The following is a 21,731-nucleotide window of genomic DNA, read 5'->3' on the forward strand; positions in this document are numbered from 1 at the left end:
ACTGGAGGCAGCACAGGATTCCCAGAGGCAGAGAGGGAGAGGGGACCTTGGGCAGACACAGGACAGAACTGAGATGAGACCCTGTGGATCCCTCCTCTCTGCCCATCCTACAACCCGGGTTAGATTCTGATAGATGGGAAAGAAGGAGAGAACCTCCTGGGAGGGGCCTGAAGGGAGACAGGAGCTCAGGAAACTAAAGCTCATGTTCTCATCCCACAGTCTCCTGAGAGCAGGGGCCTACTTGGGCCTTGAGGGGACAAGGACGGAAAACACCCCTGAATGCTGTCACTCGGCAGACACCACTCACAGGAGCAAGAACAGGCCTAGTCCTCCGAACTAACTAAAAAGACAAGAAATAAGCACTAAAGACAGGGGAAAGAGCCACAGCCAGGACAGCAGCTCTGGCGACTCATAATCCTGGGGACAGGACAAGGCTCTGGCCATCCCAGTGTCCCTGTGATCACAGATGTCAGCTTGTGGTTCTAAGTGACCAAGAGAACTGAGCCAGGAGGGGACAGAGCTGAGGAGTGACCTTGTCACAGCCAACAACGCACAGCCCTGTTCTCACTCAGCTCCCACAGCCTCATCCTGTCCCACCAGATGCACACAGCATAGTGAACACAGATTCTGGGAGATTCTCCCGCTGCCATTTATTTCCTCCACAAACTCTACATATCTCAATCTTTTATTTTACCACCAATCAACCTTTGAGATCAAGGACATTAACAATCAAGTTCACATTCAGATTCTTAATTTCAGTGGGGAAGTGTGGGGCTGCAGCTCAGGACAGCATGGAGGAGACAGGATGGAGATGTCCCCTCCTGTCTCCAGGAACAGGAAGGTTGGCTGTGGAAGGGAACAGGGCAGTGCAGGGACAGGGTCAGGTGTGCAGGGTGGGCTGGCCTCCCCAGTTCTTCACGTTGAGCCCATATGATCACAGGGAGCATCAGACACTATTGCTGAGAGTGAACTGAGGGCTCTGGATGTCACAGGAGAGACCTGAACACATCGTCTGTCACTCCATCCACACCAGGCAGCTGTCTTCACGCTACAGAACAGGAGTCACGAACAATCACTGTGAAGACAACATCCCAACAACCCACCACACACTCAAAGCTGATTCTGGGAGTCCCTGAAACCCAATCATGTCCACTCTGCCCCTCCCCAAGTCAGGTCCCAGAGGGTCACCTTTACAGTCTGGGAGAGACACATCGGAGCTCTGGGAACTGTCCCTGCCTGGGGTAAAAAAAGAAAATATATATATATATGTATGTATATGTATATGTATATTCATGGGAAGGTAAAAATTTGGCCCCTAGAAGATTTACTGCAGGAGCTCTTATTTATTGCCAGAGCTCCCCAAATACATCAGCTTCACCCCACAGGCCTCAGGGACAATCCTGTCCCCCACTCTTACCTGGAGCTGGAGCATAGTTGCCTCCTTTTCCACCTGTGAGAAGAAAAGCTGTGAGAGACCAGGGAAGTCCCCAGTCTAGGAAGTTTCCAGAACTGACGGCAGACCCAGGGTAGAGACAGCAGCAATGAGGGGTGTGGATGTGTTTCCCATTAATGAGGCAGAGCACACTTCTAAAAGGGGCTGAGAGAGAACTCAGACCCTGCCCTTTCCTACCTGTGTTTCTTCTCCTCCTCTTCCTCACAACAGCCAGCACAGCCACCACAGCTCCAATGACCACAGCTCCAAGGAGAACCAGACCAGCAATGACTGCCATGATGGGGACTGTGGACTTAGGAGGCTCTGGGAAGGGAAGGACAGGAAGGTAAGGTGATGGTCATGACCCCAGCTCTCACCCCTGACCCTGCTCAGGGTCTGCAGAAGGCTCCAGCTTTCCCTGACCCCAGCTCTGCACCCACTCCCTCCTTACCCCATCTCAGGGTGAGGGGCTGCCTTAGCCCCTCATGGTGCACACGGCATGTGTATTTGTGCTCCTCCCCAGAAGGCACCACCAGAGATGCCCACTTCTGGAAGGTTCCATCACCAGAAGGTCTGGTCTCCACCAGCTCCATGTCCTGAGTCTGTTCCTCCTCCTCCCTCTGCCAGGTCAGGTCGATAAAGGCAGGATAGAAGCCCAGGGCCCAGCACCTCAGGGTGACATCACCTTTAGGTCCAGGATGATGGGTCACATGTGCCTTTGGGGGATCTGTGTGGAAGATTAAAGAAATCCCACAATCAACAAGGTAAACTGAAATCTCCAAAGACAAAGTTAAATCAATGATGACGGTGAACTATGTGCCTGTTTGAACACTTCTGTCATCACACTAGTGACCTGCAGGTAGAGCTGGTCCCCTCATCACAGAACTGCACAGTTTCCTGGGGAACCCAGAGACTAGGAGGGAATCTACATGAGCCAGAAGGGCAACGTGGTCTTCTTATGTTATGTTCTATAGCATAAGTTAGGTAGTAAAAGGATGAAGAAATGGAAAATAATTGATTTATTTTGTGATTAAACTCCTATAGAATAAGAAATTAAGATGATCGGCCTACATGAAGGGTGCCACCAACTCCTGCTGCCACTATTGGGGAACAAGCACTGTGGCCTTCTTGCTGACCAGTTTAACTGTGAATCCAAGTGAACAGCCATCACCAAACTGTGTGGAACAATTGTGAACCTGTGAAACTCAGCCAGAGGAAATGACTTCCTAACCCCTGCCTCTGGGGGACAAGATAGCAGGTATTGTCACCCAGGGTCCCAGAGTGTGCTGTGGAGCCCAGTGCAGCACTCATGGGACACAGTGGTGCTCACAGGGTGTGTGGATCTTCCCTGTCACTCCAGTCCTGGATTGCAGAAGACCCTGTCTCTGAGGAAGTTCAGTTCCTAATCCACTAGGCCTACACTGTAACTTTTTGGGTCACAGGGAGAGCAGGGGTCTCTGGATGGTTAATTCTGCCAGAAAATAGTCTAAGTTCCCAGGAATCTTTCTTATTTAAAGGGAACCCTGACTTAACTTGTCTCATTATCCATAGTCCCCACGGCACCTGTGGAGACTGATACACATGATAACACAGGGGAGGGAGAGAAGGAATAACGTCCCAGTGAGGAAGAAAAACTTAAAGCAAAATGACCACAAGAAGAAAGAGAGAGACAGAGAGAGAGAAAGAGAGAGAAAGAGAGAGAGAGAGAGAGAGGAAGAAAAGAAAATAAAAGAATGAAAAAAAGAAACAAAAACACCTACAATTTACTATTTGTCCAAGGAACCCCTTCTAGGAAGAGATAGAATTGGGGTGTGGGATGGATGCAAACTTGACACACAGGAATCTGGGAGAATTTATTCTTTGGAAAGTTCTAGAAACTGGGGAGCAGGCTAGGGTAGAGTGAGTCCGTGTCTCCCATTAGGTGAAGGAGACTCCGGTCCTGGTGTGTAAGGCTGACACACTCAGATGACAGGACTCGGTGTCCACAGACACTGGGTGTGGGCAGAGAACCCGGCCTGGGAGAGGCCATGGCTGACAGGGGCTGCAGACTGAAGGAGCCACTGTTGGTGATGTCGGGATCCTCTCTCCTCCCTCCTGAGACAGATGTGGAACTGTCCAGGGAGAAGGCTGAGCCCTGAGAGGTCAGTGCAGTCCCTGCCATGCTGGATCAGGAGACCCAGGGACCCTGTCTGCCCTCAGAGACAGGGGCATGACCCCAGTGAGGGTTTCCTCTTCCTCAGGACTGAGCCCAGCCCGAGGGCAGAGGGAGGAGTTGCCCGCGGCCCCGCACCTGTGCGCTGCAGCGCGTCCTTCCCCTTCTCCAGGTATCTGCGCAGCCACGGCACGCACGTGTCCTCCAGGTAGGACTTCCGTCTCTCTGCCTCCCCAGCCTGCTCCCACTTGCGCCTGGAGATCTGCGCCGCGGTGTCCGCCGCCGTCCACGTCGTCAGGTCGTCGTTCAGGGCGATGTAATCGCGGCCGTCGTAGGCGAACTGATTGTACCCGCGGAGGAGGCGCCCGTCCGACCCCACCTCACAGCCGTACATCCGCTGGATGGTGTGGGAGCCTGCGGGGACCCCGCGGTCAGCCCCGCCCACTTGTTCAGCCCCGGGGTCATCAGCGGCCCCGCCCACCAGAGGTCAGCCAGCGCAACAGCCCTGCCCTGAAGCCACGCCCCCGTCACCCACGCCCGCGGCCCCGCCCACCCGCGGATTCTAAACGGAAAGGGAAACCGGGTCCGGTCCCCACTCTCCACCCGAACCTCGGACCTGGGACCCGGGGCGACTCCGGCCCGTGCGTGGGGACGTGGAGGGGTCGTGACCTCCGACCGCGGTCACTCACCGCCCTCGCTCTGGTTGTAGTAGCCGAGCAGGGTCTTCAGGTTCCCTCGGTAAATCTGCTCGACGCTCTTGACGATCTGTTTGTTCCTACCCAATACTCAGGCCCCTCCTGCTCCACCCACGGCGCCCGTGGCTCATATTTCGGAGTCTCCGCGTCGCTGTCGTAGCGCACGAACTGCGTGTCGTCCACGTAGCCGACAGAGATGAACCGGGGCTCCCCGAGGCCGGGCCGGGACACGATGGTGCGAAAATACCGCAGCGAGTGCGAGCCTGGAGGCGGCGCGCGGTGAGACCCCGACCCTGCTCCCGGGACCCCGGGCAGGAGCGCGGGCCGGGAGGGGAGCAGGGCGCGGGGCTCGGGACGCGGGTGGGGAAGGGGCGGGAGGGTCCGGCTGGGCCACGCGGGACGCGGCTTCCCCGGTGCCGCCCCCGCCCTCCCCGCAGAGCCCGTTTCCCTCCCGACCCCGCACTCACCCGCGCGGGTCAGGGTCGGGGACAGGGCGGCCGCCAGCAGCAGGAGCAGCGTGCGCGGTGCCATCGCCCCCATCTCAGACCTGCGGAGACTCTGAGTTCCGCGGTCTGCGTGGACTTTATACCCGGTGACCACGGCGACGCTGGTTGGTTCCCCGGGATCTCGTCACCCAATGGGGATGAGAACCGCCGTGTTGTCATCAGTGTCCGGGCAGAAGGACCCGACCCAGGTTAGGAGCTGGAGAAGTGAAACTGGGGACAGGGGAATCCCCAGCCCTGGGCTTCCCCACCCAGACCTCACCCTCCTGGGGACTAAGACTTTGCCTGAGCCCTGTCCTGTGGGACGGAGCGCTGTTTGTCATGGTGTCTCTGAGCTGCCTAAGGCCAACTGCTCCTCAGTCAGTATGAAACCTGGGAGCACGAAGTTTCCAGGTAAAATACAGCACTTAAAATGAATGGTCACGGAAACAGGTGCTGTAGGAGTCCTGGAGGGTGCGGGGCTGCTGTGGACACCTGCATCGGAGGTGACTGCGGTTTTTACAGCTCTGATTAAGCACTTTCGACACACTGTGTTATATGTGACTCTCCCTGCAGGAAGGAGGCCCTGCTCACCTCTGCTTTCACTTTCTGCTTCAGTTATGTGTGCCTGCAATTTGAAGACAGCAAGTAAAATTCCAGAGAAACAAAAAATTAATAAATTTAATTTTTCTTCACACTACTGAACCGAATGCGACCGAGACTATCCAGTGTGTACTGTGTCGTGAGAATCACCCTCTGTCCACACTCTACATGACTGAGGAACTCAGAAGTCAACTGTTATCAGATCCAGTGTCCCACAGGCCTGTGACGTTCATCTCTCTCATCTCATCAGCTCATAAAGTGAGAGCGAAGGTCAGAGAGGGGGGGTAGAGAGAGAGAGAGATATTATGTAACTATCATTTTATTCTGCTTTATATTTAGTTACTCTTAACTCTTACTTACTGTGGTTTATTCCCTAAAGCAACTGCACCATGGAAGTGTGTGCACACAGGTAAACGTGGAGTGTAGACAGGGTCAGTGCCCTGCTGTATTTGGTCTCCACAGGGGTCTCTTCCCATGGAGTAGGGGTCTACTGTGCTGAGACAATGACCCAGGTCCACACGGACAATCTCAGGACTATGGAATGAAGATCCGTGTAAACACAAGCACCTGGAGCCACAGATGATCATCTGGGAAGAAACACTAGGAGTCTGAGTGTAAGCACAGGCTGTAAAGACACGATCCTGAGTGAAGAGGCAAAGTCTCTGTTTACAGGTGAGATCCTGAGCATGGGTCTTTGTTGTAAGGAGGCTGCTTGTTTGTTTCTCAGCCACCCAGACTCCTGAAATAATCTCACGGAAATCACATTATTTGCAATACTGTTTGTCCAATAGCTTAAGTGTATTCCTGGCTAACTTTTATATCATAAACTAACTCATCTCTATTAATTTGTGTATTTCCATGTGACTTTTCCTTACTGGCAAAGTTTCGGCGTGTCTCTCTGGTGGCAGCTCCGTGGCTTCTCCAAACTCCCCTTTTTTTGTCCCAGCATTCAGTTTAGTTTCCCTGCCTAGCTAAGTTCTGCCCTGCTATAGGCCAAAGCAGTTTTTTTATTCATTAACCAAAAAAGCAACACATAGATAGAAGGACCTCCCACAACACATTTTCCCTTTTCTGTTTAAATAAAAAGGAAGTTTTTAACTTTAACATTGTAAAATTATATATAACAAAACAGATATCAAGCAAGAATTACAGTTATGGTATTTATATCTCCTTTATCTTTTATCATAACTAAGGAAAACTATCTCTTTTTTTAATTTAGTTTTATTATTGTTAAGATTTATTTATTTATTTACTATATATACAGTGTTCTGCCTGCACCTATGCCTGCAGACCAGAAGAGGACATCAAATCTCATTATAGGTGGTTGTGAGCCACCATGTGGTTGCTGGGAATTGAACTCAGAATCTCTAGAAGAGCAGCCAGTGCTCTTAACCTCTGAGCCATTTCTTCAGCCCAATTACTCTCTATTCTTCAACTCCATTTAAGATTCCAGAGGGATGTAATATTACCTAAGTAACAGGAAGTGCATTGTAAGTAACAGGAAGTGCATTGTAAGCAACTTCCAAAACTTCAGAATTGGCAGAGACATCTCATGCCTGGATGAAGTCACCCAAAGGTCTTCTGTATCACTGGGATACCCATCTTCAGCCCACAGGCCCATAGTATCTGGCAGACTTTCCCATGAAGTAGGAAATTTCAAAGGCAGTTCTGCCTGTATTAGCAGTTTGTCAATCAGTGTCCTGCAGAATGTCTGGCAGACTCTTTGATGAAGCAGGAACCCTGAAGGACTGTCACCTTCTTTATGCATCTTTAGCAGTCATTTTTCTGTGGGTTCTGCATGTCAGTTCATACAGCATAACATCAAGCAGTCCAGGCAAGAGCAATCTGTTGCCCACATGGCTAGCTAACTCTATACAGAGCCTCTTTGGTGCCAATCTTCCTCTTGAAGCTTTTGGTGCTTCTAAGTACAGATGTGTCTCATTGTCATGAAAATTCTAAGCTCCTAAAACATTTCAAATGCCATATTCTGAAGGTCTCTGAAAGATCTGAAGAATACCTATCTAACGGAAATATATCTCTATATATTTAGAAAATCTAACTAACATGACTACAAGCTTGACTATTATAGATGATTATCAAGTAACCTATATTTCTTAATTATACACTACATTTTAAAATGAGCTGTACAAACATAATATCTTAACCAAGAGCAGAAATATAACAAAATTGACCTTAAATTTGTATTGATAGAGCAAGATCCATAGCAATGCAGAGTATCCATCTCCATAGCTTCTCCCCCTTTAAATGTAAACAAACATTTATAGACAATATTTGGTAATATGGGCATAGGTCTCTCAAAAAGCTTCCTGCTTTTTGTCAACTGCCAGCTCTGCAAACAGTCCCAATGAGGATTTGGTAACGTGTGAGCGTCACCTAGGTGGTGCTGGTTTTGAGGGCATGAAGGAGTCATGGAGGGCAGGTGAGGTCTGCACTGTGCGAGGACAGGGGAGGCCGCTGGTGAAGGTGCAGCCTCCGTGGCAGTGGAGGCCCGGACTGAAGGGCTCATGAGGAGGATTTGAGGCTTGGCACCATGAGACCCTGTGAGAGGCCGTTGGTGAAAGTGCAGCCCAGGTGTTTGGGAGACACCAGCACCATGGAAGATCACCAAGAACAGCAGCAGCAGTGAGTGGAGCCAGCGGGGCCTAGAAGAGGAGCTGTGTGAGCTGCAGAGGGCAGAGCTGGAGAAGAGACCATAGCCCTTCGCAGGGGTCCAGGAGGTCGTGAGTGAATCCCAGACAACTCGACTGAGTTTTTATACTGCTGAGTTTGGCTTTGCTTGGATTAGATTGGGACAGTCTAGGTTCTTCCCTCTTGAAGAAGGTATTTAGTATCTCTCTCTCTCTCTCTCTCTCTCTCTCTCTCTCTCTCTCTGTCTCTCTCTCTCTGTCTGTCTGTCTGTCTGTCTGTCTCTCTCTCTCTCTCTCTCTCTCTCTGTCTCTCCTTTTTCATGATAGAGTTTCTCTGTGTAACAACCCTAGGTATTCTGGAACTCACTCTGTAGACCAGGCTGGCCTTGAACTCACAGAGATACACCTGCCTCTGCCTCCCAAGTCCTGGGATTAAATGTGCACCGCCACTTTTGAATTTTAAAGAATCCCATAGATGAAATACTTGAACTTTTAAAAGAGATTTTGAATGTTTAAAGAGAATAGATATTCTAAAGAGACTGAACTTTTATTATGTTTGAATTTGTAAAGACTGGACTTTTAAAATTATTTATGATTTTCATGTGAGATCATGTGAGAACGGGAGGGTTGTGTCTGAATAGTGATGGTTTGTGTGTCAGGTTGACATAAGCTAGAGTCTTCAGAGAGGAAGGAGCCTCAGTTTAGGAAATGCTTCCATGAGATCCAGGAGTAAGGCACATTCTCAACAGTGATTAGTGAGGGAGAACCCGGTCCACAGCGGCTAGGGACAGCCCTGGGCTGGTGTCCTGGGTTCTCTCAGACAGCAGGCTGAGTCAGGAAGCGGTTTCCCTCCATGGTCTCTGCATCAGCTCCTGCCTCTGGGATCCTTCCCTGTGTGAGCTCCTGTCCTGACTTCCTTCAGTGCTGAACAGCAATACTGAAGTGTGAGCCCAGTAAACCCTTTCCTCCCCAGCTTGTGTTTGGGTCATGGTGTTTCATCGCAGCAATAGAAACCCTAACAAAGACAGCACTCATACATAAAATGTAATTAGATAAACTTTAAAAGAACTTCCTTTTTATTATGTTGTCAGTTTATTAATAATTGTGTTTCTTCAAGTGAGAGTTTGAAAAATAACTGTGAGACAAATTGAATTTGACTGTTTCTCTGTGGCCTGTGAGCTCATGATTATATTTAATGTAAAGTGTCCAACAGTATTTGGATGAGATCTAGACATGCTATGTGAAAAGATGAAATTCCAGTTGCCGTAATCCACAAATAAAGTTTTATTGGAAACCCATGCTTTCACTGATTTGTATAGTGCATATGGCTGCCTTGTTACCAACAAGACAGCACTGAGTTGTGAAGGATATACGTGGACAAGAATTTGTATTTGTTGTCACAGAAAAATTTAACTGTCCTGGACAAAGTAGTAATTTTATTTAGTAATTCTACTGACCCTTGTAGAGTAGAAACTGGTGTTGTGGGAAAGCTGGATTCCTGGTTGCACAGAGTAAGGTGTGCACAGCATCTGGACCAGCGTCTCCTCCTATGCTCAGGCTGGGCACAGTGTCCAGCCTTCCTCCCCACAGAGTAAGGTGTGGACAGCATCTGGACCAGCGTCTCCGACAGATGCTCAGGCTGGGCACAGTGTCCAGCCTTCCTCCCCATCAGTCCTTTCGGGAGCTGTGGGAGGGAGGGGACTGCAGGGTGAGGGGACAATGGAGGACAAGATGGAGGGGTGGAGAGGGTGGAGAGGTGAGGGTTGGAGAAAGGGAAGAGCTTTGGAGTGTTGTGGGGGGGATGAGGAGTGGGTGGAGGTTGGTGGGGTCAGAATGAGGCTGTCTGTGCAGAAGAGGACGTGGGAGTCAGGTAAGGGAGAGGGGAGTCCTGCTCACACCTCTGTGAAAGCTCTGCAAAGGGTGTAACAGGGAATTCAATGGGCAGCTGCCTAGTTGGGAGCTGGTTGCTGTGTCATATTTTGGCCACCAGGGGGCAGAAGAGGCTGAGGAAATGCAGGTGAGACTTTCTGAGTGGCAAATGTAGTTACATGCACAATAAAAACAAACCTATATAGAGATTTATTTTTATTTCACTTATGTGTATGTGTCTGTATCTTTGTGAGTTTATGCCTCATGTGTGCAGTTTCCAGCCAAGGCCCTGAGAGTATAAGATCCCTGGAGCTGGAGTTGTAGGTGATTGAGAACACCCAATGAGGGTGCTGGGAACTGACATGGATCCTAAGAAAGAGCACCCTACCAGCTGAGCCTCTCCCCAGCACCTGGACTAGCATTTCACACACCCTGGGGGTAGGCCACTGAGGGGTCCTCCCAGGCTCTGGTCCCACTGTGAGATGCACGGTTCCTCTACGCTCTTTAGATGCTTTTACCACTAAGACGTTTAGAACTCAGAGCTCACAAACCTGCACCACAGCACAGAGATTATACAAGAGAAATCCAGAAACACAAGAGAAGGGAGAGTGACCTCTTCAGTAGAAGTTCTAATGCACCCCAGTCTCCACTTTTCCCAGGTCAGTGGAGCGCTCCCCCCATCGATGTCTCAGTCTGGTGGTCTCCTGTTGAGTTCATCTGGCTTTAGGAAAAGACCAACTCCTGCCAGGGTTTGTCTCTGTGATTCTGTGGCCGGCCCTGGGTAGGTTTCTATCCATTGTTAACCCTCCAAATATCACAGTCTTACACAAAATTCCATGGGAATGAAGGAGAAGGTGTTCAGGATGAAATGACTGTGAGCACGGCCCTGGGAATTTGTGGTCTCTTCTTCTGGAGACCCTGTGGTAATAGGGCCCAGGCTGCCCCGCATGCCAGGGTGGTTAAAAATTCCCTGCCTGGCTGCACAGGGCCTTACTCCCTGCAGCTGAGGCTGACCTGGATTCTCCTCTCCTTCCTGGAGTCACAGCTGTACACACCTGGCCTTGGCTCTGGGCGTCAGCTGGCAGCAGCTCCAGCACCTGACAGCCATGAGATGCTCAGCTTCCAGCGGAGTGATCGATTGACAGCAGCCACAGATGACATGCTGGTGTCAGAGCCCTGAGGAGGGCTCTGGGTGTTTGCATCCTCAGCTGCAGCCATGGTCAGGGTCACCTGTCACACATGCGGGGGTTGCAGCTCTGGTGTTTGCATCCTCAGCTGCAGCTATGGTCAGGGTCACCTGTCACACATGCGGGGGTTGCAGCTCTGAATGTTTGCATCCTCAGCTGCAGCCATGGTCAGGGTCAACTGTCACACATGTGGGGGTTGTTTGCATCCTCAGCTGCAGCCATTGTGATTGTCAAATGTCACACATGCAGGGGTTGCAGCTCTGGGTGTTTGCATCCTCAGCTGCAGCCATGGTCAGGGTCACCTGTCACACATGCGGGTGTTGCAGCTCTGGGTGTTTGCATCCTCAGCTGCAGGCATGGTCAGGGTCACCTGTCACACATGCGGGGGTTGCAGCTCTGGGTGTTTGCATCCTCAGCTGCAGCCATGGTCAGGTCACCTGTCACACATGCAGGGGTTGCAGCTGTCAGGCCTAGAGTGCCAGGACCCTTGTATTTTAAGTAAGATTTATTTTGCATTATTTTAAACTAAGTATAAATGTTTGTGTCTATGTGTGTGTGTGTGCATTTGTGAGTGCAGGTACACGTGTAGGACAAAAGAGGGCGCCAGATGCCCTGGAGCTGGAACTGAGGTCAGCTGAAGAGCTGTGGGTCCTCCACAGGAGCAGTGTGCCTCTTACCCACTGCGCTGCCTCTCCAGCCCCAGGAACCCTGACTCTAGAAGCTTGGTGGCGTCCAGATCTCATCTGGTGACTCGGGTCTGCAGTTTCTCATTGTTGGCTCTTCATGTCTGTCTGTCTGTCTTTTGCACAGTTGTCTGTCTACTGTCATCCTCCCTCTGCTTCAGCTGTCCCTCGGTGTCTCTGTCCTTGTGGTCTGCCCTGGGCACAGCCCTTTGTCAGCCCCTTGTTACCTCTGCTGCTGTCGGTGTCTGTATTCATCAAGGTTCTCTAGGGAAACAGAATCTATAGACTGAGAGTTAGAGGGAGAAACAGAGTCAGAGAGAGAGACAGAGGGAAACAGAGCCAGAGAGAGAGACAGAGGGACGAGAGAGAGGCAGAGAGAGACCTAGAGAGAAGGAGACACAGAGAGACACAGAAGGGAAAGGAAAGGTATTTCTTTGAATGACTTACAGACTGTGGTCCTGGCAATCCAAAAATAGCTGGGTGTGAAAAGAAAACCCAAGGATCCAGAAGTTTCTCTGCCCCCGTGGCTGTCTCGGCTGGTCCTCAGTGTGTGATGGAATCCCCTGGAGAAGTCGGCTCTGATGCAGTGGAGGAATGGACTTACTCGCAAGAGGAAAACCAGCAGGGAGAGATCAGAAGCTTCCTTCCTCCCTGTCTTTACCTAGGTTTCCAGCATAAGGTGGGGCCCAGATTAGAGGGGGGTTTTCCAAATCAGATGACTTGGGTTAAAGGTTTGCCTTCCCACCTCAAGACCAAGATGAGAAATGTGGCTCACACCCTCCATCCCAGAACTCTAGCTGCAGAGTCAGGCAGATCTCTGAGTTCAAGGCCAGCCTGGTCTATAGAGTGAATTCCAGAGCAGACAGGGCTACACAGAGAATCCTGTCTTGAGAAAGAAGACAACCAAAAACAAAGAAACAAAAAATGAAGAGGATCTTCCTTCTTACTTCAATTTTAGCAAAAGTCCCTTTGTAGTAATAAGGGCGGCGGCCTGGCTACGTCCCCAAAACCCCCAGCCACCTGCCCGGCTAGCTTATGCCCCGAAATAATTACATGGACACTGTATTCTTTTAAACACTGCTTTGGCCCATTTCTATCTAGCCTCTTCTAGGCTAATTCTCACATATTAATTTAGCCCATTTCTAATCATCTGTGTAGCGCCCCTAGGTGCGCTTACCGGGAAGATTCTAGCCTATGTCCATCCTGGGTTGGAGCTTCATAGCGTGCATCTTCCCTGGAGCGGGCAGCATGGTGTCTCTCTGAAGGCGTCTGCTCTGGAGAGGAGAGCTGTCGAGTCTGACCTCACTTCCTCTTCCTCCCAGCGTTCTGTTCTGTTTACTCCTCCCACCTATCTCCTAACCAATGAGATGGGCCAAAGCAGTTTCTTTTAATTTAACCAATGACCTTCCTCCATCATCCCTTAGAGGTGTATGCTCAATGTTTCGGTTTTGCTTAATTCCAGATGTAGTCAAGTTGAGGACAAAACTAGGCACCATAGTGACCCTGCCCACAGGCTGATGCACTTCATCACCTCAGAGGACGTGGGGTCAGTTCCCAGCACCCACACGGCTGCTCACATTTTTAGCTTCTGATTCTGTGACAACCAGGTACACATGAGACACACACGAGGCACACAGGAGACACACACGAGACACATGTGAGACACACATGAGACACACAAGACACATAAACGAGACACACATGAGACACACACGAGGCACACATGAGACACACATGCACAAACATAAGAAGATATGAATGCATATTGAATAAAAATAATGACTTAATAAAATAAAGATTTAAGAAACCATTCTTCATCTAATATGTTTTATATGTGTGCGTTGGTGTGAGCGCAGGGAAAGGAGACCTGTGGTGCCCGTGTCGTGGCTCACACACGGGAGTCATAGTGAAAGACCCTACAGACCCCCTCCTCAAAACCCGTAACTAGCATGCTCCCTGGGGAACGTCCTGTTTGCTTTAAAAAAAAAAACTCTCCGGATCAGCAGCCAGCCTGCTCCCGTAAGAACATCCCATGTGCCTGAGAGGGCAGGAGATCTATGAGATAGAGATAGGAAGACTGCAAGGCAAGACGTCAATAAGATAGGACATCAACAAAGCAGGTTAGCTATAAGATAGGAACAGGATGATTGTTGCCAGGCATCCATGCTGAGAGAGGAAACCATTCATGCCTCCCCCCACCCCCCCCCCCGCCGCATTCCGATAACCACGCTTTTGCTTCTGTAAACTTGCTTTTTGCTCTTCCCTATAAAAAGCCCGCCCTCCAGTTGGCAGGTGCACAAATCTTCCGAGAGATCTTGCTGCCCACAGGTACCTGTGTCTACTCAATAAACTTCTTGCGATTTGCATCTGTGCGGTCTCGGCCTGTTCCTTGGCGTTGGGGAGGTCTCCTCCCGAAAAGAGGTCCTCATCAAGGGTCTTTCAATAGGATGGTGGACTCAGTGCTCTCCGACCTTTATGTGGAGTCAGCAATGACACTCAGGTTGTCAGAGTTGGTGGCCAGGGCTTCTATAATCTGCTAAATCATATCCACCCCTTCTTTCGCTTTGTTGTGGTTTCTTTTCTCGATTTCTTTCTTTTTCTTTTCTCTCTACAGAGCTGTTCTGAAACTCAATATTTAGACCAGGCTGGACTCAGGCAGAGGTCCATCTGCTGTGTCTGTGCTGGTGTTAAAGTGTCTGCTGCCTCACAGCCTCTCACCTTCTGAGACTGCATTCACACAGCTCAGGCTGGTTTTGAACTCTCTGTCAAGGAACAGCCTCAATAAAACACGTCTTAGAAGATAGGGGCATGAAAATTGAAGAAATATAAGCAAAGAATTTGAAGACTAATTAAAATAATACGACAGAAAATATGGAAAGTGTTGGGAGGGCATTTCAGTGACTAAAATCCTGAAGTTTTACCAGCATTTATTATTTTATAGCTTTTATATTTAATATAAATGGGGACGAGAAGGCAACAAAGGCTTTATTAACGTGATACAAAGGATAACTCACACAGTCAATGGCTTCATCACTCTGAGACATCAAATCATCAACATTCTGTTGTCAAGGTAGCAAAGGAGGTCTAGGTCACATATGCTGAAGACTTCCCTTCCCCATGTGACCTCATAGTTACTGAAGAAGGAGCAGAAGCACATTTGCGTCTCCTGACCACCTGTCAGGATGGGATGTAACTGTCTTAATTTCAAAAGAACCAGCTAATCAACTCCACCTCCTGAGTTAGGATGTGCAACTATGCCTGTCAAATCTCCAAACTCTCTGACCCTCAGACAAGGTGGAAATGGGCCTGTATTTTCGACCTCCACGACTCTCTGTGTAGCTGTGGATGTCCCTGAGTTCCTGATCACCCGGCCTCTCCCTTCTGAGCGCTGAGAGGGCAGGCCTGCCTCACTCCACAGCCTCAGGGTCACGTGTCCACCAGCACAGCCAGCTGTGGCTTCTGTACCAGTGCTATGGTCAGTGCAGCTGATGTGACCACAGTGCCCTGGGAGAGGACACAGTGGACAAGCAGTCATGTCCCTCAATGTCCCCTTAGGCTGTCTGATCTGCTCCTGGCCATTGCTCCCCCTCCCGCTCCCCATGGACAGCATAGGCTGGGGCCTCAGGAGGAGATAAGGTTTGTAACATCAAGGCATCTGGAGTCCAAGGTTCCTTGCAGCCTCCTGCTGAGTCTGTGAAGCCTGGAGTGGGGGTTGGGCGGGGCTGGGGATGAGGGGGAGTGCAGGGTGGGCACAGGGAAGAGAGATTTCTGGAAGACTTACCTTCATCCTAGTAGTTACTGGAGCTGGAACAGGGCTCCTGATGTCAGCTCTATTTGCAGTCCTGACAGGAGCTGACATCACTCAGAGGAGTCCAGCCAGCTCCTGATGTGTCACAGAGATTCAGTGAGGTCTCCTTTACTTCTTTCTGTCACCCCACAGCCTTTCCTTACCAAGTGTGACCCCAGGAGTCTCCGCAGCAGGCAGCATTGGTGGTGACCGGGGTGAGGGTGAGGTGGGGTGGTGAGGTGAACTTCTACCTCTTCCTGATAGAGAAACATGCCCTGTTCCCATTGCTTCAGCTTTCAGTTCTGATGGATGAAGCTCCCCGTGTTCTGTGGCCTGGAGCTCTCTCGTGGAGCAGGCTGGGACAAAGTCTCTGCAGAGGGGTATGACTTAGGTCATGTCTTCCTGTCCATGCCCATTTTGTCATGTAGACTGAGAAGCATCTCTTCCCCAGGCGACCTCCTAAATTACAATAGAAGGATCAGAATGACATTAACATCCTGACCACTTGTTAGGATGGCATCAGGTTCTCTCACTATCAAAAGACTAGGCGACCATCTTCTGGGTGCTAGGTGCAAACTGCGCTTTGCAGGTCGCTCAGAACTCTGACTGCCATACAATGTAGAAGGACATTCTGGGATGCTAACCTGCTTTCTGCACAGCTTCCTGCTGCTGTGGGACAGAGGCCCTGGTGAGCCCCCTTCAGGACAGGCTGTGTCCCCACACTCAGGACTTAGGCCCTGGTGAGCCCCCCCTTCAGGACAGTCTGTGTCCCCACACTGAGGACAGACGCCCTGGTGAGCCCCCTTCAGGACAGGCTGTGTCCCCACACTGAGGACAGAGGCCCTGGTGAGCCCCTTTCAGGACAGGCTGTGTCCCCACACTGAGGACAGAGGGCCTGGTGAGCCCCCTTCAGGACAGGCTGTGTCCCCACACTCAGGACAGAGGCCCTGGTGAGCCCCCCTTCAGGACAGGCTGTGTCCCCACACTGAGGACAGAGGCCCTGGTGAGCCCCCTTCAGGACAGGCTGTGTCCCCACACTGAGGACAGAGGCCCTGGTGAGCCCCCTTCAGGACAGGCTGTGTCCCCACACTCAGGACAGAGGCCTTGGTGAGCCCCCTTCAGGACAGTCTGTGTCCCCACACTGAGGACAGACACCCTGGTGAGCCCCCTTCAAGACAGGCTGTGCCCCAACACTAAGGACAGAGGCCCTGGTGAGCCCCCTTCAGGACAGGCTGTGTCCCACACTCAGGACAGAGGCCCTGGTGAGCCCCCTTCAGGACAGGCTGTGTCCCCACACTCAGGACAGAGGCCCTGGTGTGACCCCTTCAGGACAGGCTGTGTCCCCACACTCAGGACAGAGGGCCTGGTGAACCCCCTTCAGGACAGGCTGTGTCCCAACACTAAGGACAGAGGCCCTGGTGAGCCCCCTTCAGGATAGGCTGTGTCCCCACATTCAGGACAGAGGCCTGTGTGGGACAATGCAGACAGGAACGACTGTGGTGTGAGAGGTGACTAGGAAGGAGTGGATAGACACACGGACACACTGACAACTCACCCACACATTCCACAGTCTTCACACACGCATGAGGTTTGTGGGACAAAACAATTATGGGTGGCGTTTTCCCTTTCCCACCAGGGACCCAGGCATCCAGGGAACTGGACACCTTAGGGTCTCAATCCTGCTTCCAGGGCGCCTGTGTCCTCTCCTGCTGCACACAAGGCTGGAAACTGTCCAGGCTCTGTCCCAGGAGCCCTGACACCACTGCCATCACTGCCCAGCTTAAATAGGAAAATTAAAGCCATATGTGGTTAATGTAGCCATGAATTGATGGGGGGATGATTATTGCAGTAATGAAAACACAGATTAACATTCCTCCAGTCTCAGAAACAAATCATAAAATAAAGAATGCTTCTGAAAGCCGGGCAGTGGTGGCGCACACCTTTAATCCCAGCACTCGGGAGGCAGAGACAGACAGATCTTGTGAGTATGAGGCCGGCCTGGTCTACAAGAGCTAGTTCCAGGACAGGCTCCAAAGCTACAGAGAAACCCTGTCTCAAAAACCAAAGCAAAACAAAACAGGATAGAGAAAACTTTGGCTTCATGGTGCCTACACATTACAATGCTCAATGTGTTGAAGGTGTCAATGGAAAATTCTCCCACAAGGAATGTTAAGCAGTCCCACCTGTGTCAATATTTTGTACAACAGCCATGAGAACTAAATCATAAACAGTTTCCTCAATCTAAAAATTATCATTACATGGATGATATCTTACTGGGTGTTTCAGATGCAGATACCTTAGAAAAAGTGTTTGATGAAGTAAAGAGAATTTTGCTTTGCTAAATTACAAATTGTTACTGAAAAAAATACAAAGAAGAGATTCTATCAATTATCTAGGATATAAGATAGGTTTAAAGAAAATTCAGCCACAGGAATTACAAATCAGGAGAGATCAATTACAAAATCTTAATGATTTTTCAGAAGTTGCTAGGAGATATTAACTGGCTACAGCCCATAACTGGATTAATTACTCAAGATCTAAGTAATTTATCTCAAACCTTATGAGGTTATAAGAACTTAAATAATCTAAAAAAATTATTACCTGAGACTGAGAGAGAATAGGCTTTGATAGAAAAAAGATTACAGGTGTTAGGAATATACGCTCCCAACTTGACAACAGGATGCACACGTGGATCACTTGGATCCAGACTTTTTTCCTCCTCCTCCTCCTCCTTCTCCTCCTCCTCTTCTTCCTCCTCCTCCTTCTTCTTCCTTCTTTTCCTCCTTTCCCTTCCCCTCCTTTTCCCCCTCCCCTCTTCTCTCCTCTCCCTCCTCTCCCCTCCCCTCCCCCACTTTTCTCCCCCCTCCCCTCCCCTCCTCCTCCTTGTCATTTGTATTTTGTTTGTCAGTCTAGGCTGGCCTTGAACTCACAGATATTCCCCTGCCTTTGCCTTCCTAGTGCTGGAATTAAAGGTGTGTGCCACTACCATATGAGTATAAAGGAATTCTTAAACAGAAGATAATATTTTAGTGTGGATATTTTAGCAAACAAATTAAGTAAATAAATAACGACCTATGTAGACCAGGTTTCTGCACTGATTCTGAAAGGAAAAGTGAGACTCCATCAATTAGTAGAAAGAGACAAAGCTGAAGCTGTGGTACCTTTTACTGATGCTGAAGTTGCCTCAGTAGAGGCAGAAAATGGGCATTGGCAAAGAGCTTGCAGTAATTTTTTTGGGAGAGATAAACAAAAAATATCATCAAAGTAGGAGACTTCAGTTTATAAGAAGGACTAATTGGATTATCCCTTATATATTAAAAAGGACACCAATTTCTGGGGCCCTGCATTCTATACTGATGCAAATAAATCAGGAAAGGCATATGTGTCCAGAAAAATAAGTAAAGTTTCTCAAAGCCCTTGTGATTCAGTTAAAAACTCAGAGCGGTACACCAATCTTATGGTATTATGAGATTTCCCTGACTGTCTTAATATAGTTACTAACTCTCAATATGCAGAAAGAGTTGTTTTACACATTGAAACCACTGAGCTTATTCCAGATGATTCAGAATTATCTTTGCTATTTATTCAGTTACAACAAGTAATCAGAAATAGAAATTATCCCTTGTATGTAACACACATCAGATCCCATAAGAATCTACCAGGCCCTCTAGCACGGGTAATGATGAAACTGGTCAGCAATTAACAGGGAATGTGCTAGAAGCCTCATAAATTCATAAAAACACCATGTTACAAGAAAATGTTTAAAAAGGTTTTTTTCTGTCACTTGGCAACAAACCAAGGGAATTATAAGGAAAGGTCCTATTTATTCTTTGTATAACCAAACTTCATTACCTGCAGGAAGTAACCCAAAGAAATGAAATTTGGCAAATGGATGTGTTTCATTTTGCAAGGCTCAGAAAATGGCCGTATGTGCACCATATCATAAAGATATTCAGGGGTGACATGGGCAACAGGTCTGAGTTCTGACAAGGCTGGTTCTCTAATTACACACTTACATCATGAGGATATCTGTACAAATTAAGACAGACAACGCTTCAGCAGATGTCTCCCGTAAAATGAAACAGGTTTTGCATATTACAACATAAAGCATATTACAGGTGTACCACACAACCCTACAGGACAAACTGTCATAGAAAGGTCTAATCACACTTTAACAGTTATCCTTAATAAACAGAAAGGATTGATAAAGACCCAGAGACAGACCACACAATGCTCTAATTGTAACATTTTAAATGCTAACGAGGAAGTGATGACAGCTGTGGAGAGACAGCGGGTAATAGAAACAACTGCCCAGTTAAGTCAGCCTGAATACTTTAAAGATGTGTTGACCTCAGAATGGAAACCACGGTATGTGTTAGGTTGGGGAAGGGGTTTTGCGTTTATTTCCACAGGGGAAGAAAGCTGTTGATTCCATCAAGAAGGGCAAAGTTTTGATCTGAGCAGGAGAAACCTCTTGAGTATGAGAGGTGATAGTTCATCAAACATTATGGCCATTGGGTCTAAACTGACTTATAAGACTGACAAACACCTTTCATTTGATCAGACAAAACCTGCCAAAAATGGGAACTCCCCAAAGGTAGGGTTGGGGAAAGGTTCTGGTTTTTCTTTCCAGGAGAATAAAAGCAAGCATCCAATTAAGGAATCTGAAGACCACTGGACAGATGAGACATCTGAAGAAGGAGGATGAATCCTCAGGGGAGCGAGAAATTGACCTGATGGGACAGCACAAATCCAATAGGACAAATTCTCATGAATCTTCCCAGATGTTGTGTTTATGTTCTCTACAGACATATAAGGCAAATGGTGTTTTTGTAGTCCCAGTTCAATTAAAAATTAAAGCTGTCTTTTGAGTTGGAGTGTGTCTCTCTTCTTCTCTAAACCCATGCATGCTTGTTAAAGAAAAATCCAAATCTCTGTCTCATGTCAGAAGAGTCACCTGCTGTGGGACAGAAGTTCAAGGCCAGCCTGGTCTACAAAGTGAGTTCCAGGACAGCCAGGGCTGTTACACAGAGCAACCCCGTCTCAAAAAACAAAACAAAACAAAAACAAAAACAAAAGGAAGTTGTATGTGCCACACTTCCTGAATATTCAGGCAATATTTATTCTTTTCATGTCTCTTATGTGGTTAAAAACTAGATAGTTAAACCATTTTCTTTATTACCAAATTTAGAAAAGTTAACTTAGAAAAGAGATGTAAAGTTTACAAGGTTGAGAGACATATAAGCTTGAGAGAGTTATCTTAGAAATGTCTAAGGTCTAAAAAGATAGTTTTAGGATAGTAACACAAGTTATGTTAGAAAGTGGTTTATGTATAAAACTCTAAGGTATCATAGATAATAGAGTAATTTCTCAGAATTTTTCAAATACAAATGGATTGGACATTGTAAATGTAATTCTGTTTTTATTTTTGTTTTTGTTTTTTGTTTTTAGACAGGGTTCTTTGCAGTTCTGGAGCCTGCCCTGGATCTTACTCTGTAGACCAGGCTGGCCTCAAACTCACAGAGATCTGTCTGCCTCTGCCTCCCGAGTGCTGGGGTTAAAGGTATGTGCCACCACCACCACATGTAAATGTAATTCCTACCTGATTATTGTTCTTATTGTACATAGTTTCACTATGTTAGAGTTAAAACTTTTCCTTTTTATGTGGACAGAGGGGAAAATGTAGAGGGATATGTGATTGTACCGTGAAACTCAAGACTATTAATAAAGTTATCCTTGAGTCAGGGGGCACAGTCAACAACCAGCTGTCTGGAATTAGCCATAGAGGTTTTGGAGGACCCAGGATACAATAAGATAGAGAGGCAGAGAAAAGAGTAGGGCACAGCCTATAAAGATTCATGGGGATATCAATGTGGGAAGCATGGAGAGAGAGGATCAGCTCGTTTTTCTTCTGTTGCTTTCTTTTTTTTTAAATATTTATTTATCATGTATACAATATTCTGTCTGTATGTCTGCAGGCCAGAAGAGGGCACCAGACCTCATTACAGATGGTTGTGAGCCACCATGTGGTTGTCGGGAATTGAACTCAGGACCTTTGGAAGAGTAGGCAATGCTCTTAACGACTGAGCCATCTCTCCAGCCCCCTTCTGTTGCTTTCTTGACCTATCAGGTTTTACCCCAATATCTGACTTCTGAGATTTATTAATGATAGAACAATTTACATAAACAATTA

The 21,731-nt window shown here is 48.4% G+C and overlaps 1 long non-coding RNA gene and 1 pseudogene across 1 annotated transcript in view; one reads left to right on the forward strand and one right to left on the reverse strand.

The window, feature by feature from the left end:
• Positions 1-669: 669 nt before the first annotated feature.
• On the reverse strand, positions 670-4,862 carry LOC142854234 (RT1 class I histocompatibility antigen, AA alpha chain-like; annotated as a pseudogene).
• Positions 4,273-21,731, forward strand: part of LOC142854241 (uncharacterized) — a 28,807-nt gene continuing 11,348 nt past the window's right edge. Inside the window, exon 1 of the long non-coding RNA XR_012911306.1 lies at positions 4,273-4,313. This is a non-coding gene — a long non-coding RNA (uncharacterized LOC142854241). The remainder of the gene's footprint in view (positions 4,314-21,731) is intronic.

This window comes from Microtus pennsylvanicus, chromosome 7 (genome assembly GCF_037038515.1).
Source record: "Microtus pennsylvanicus isolate mMicPen1 chromosome 7, mMicPen1.hap1, whole genome shotgun sequence".
In the NCBI taxonomy this organism is placed as follows: domain Eukaryota; kingdom Metazoa; phylum Chordata; class Mammalia; order Rodentia; family Cricetidae; genus Microtus; species Microtus pennsylvanicus.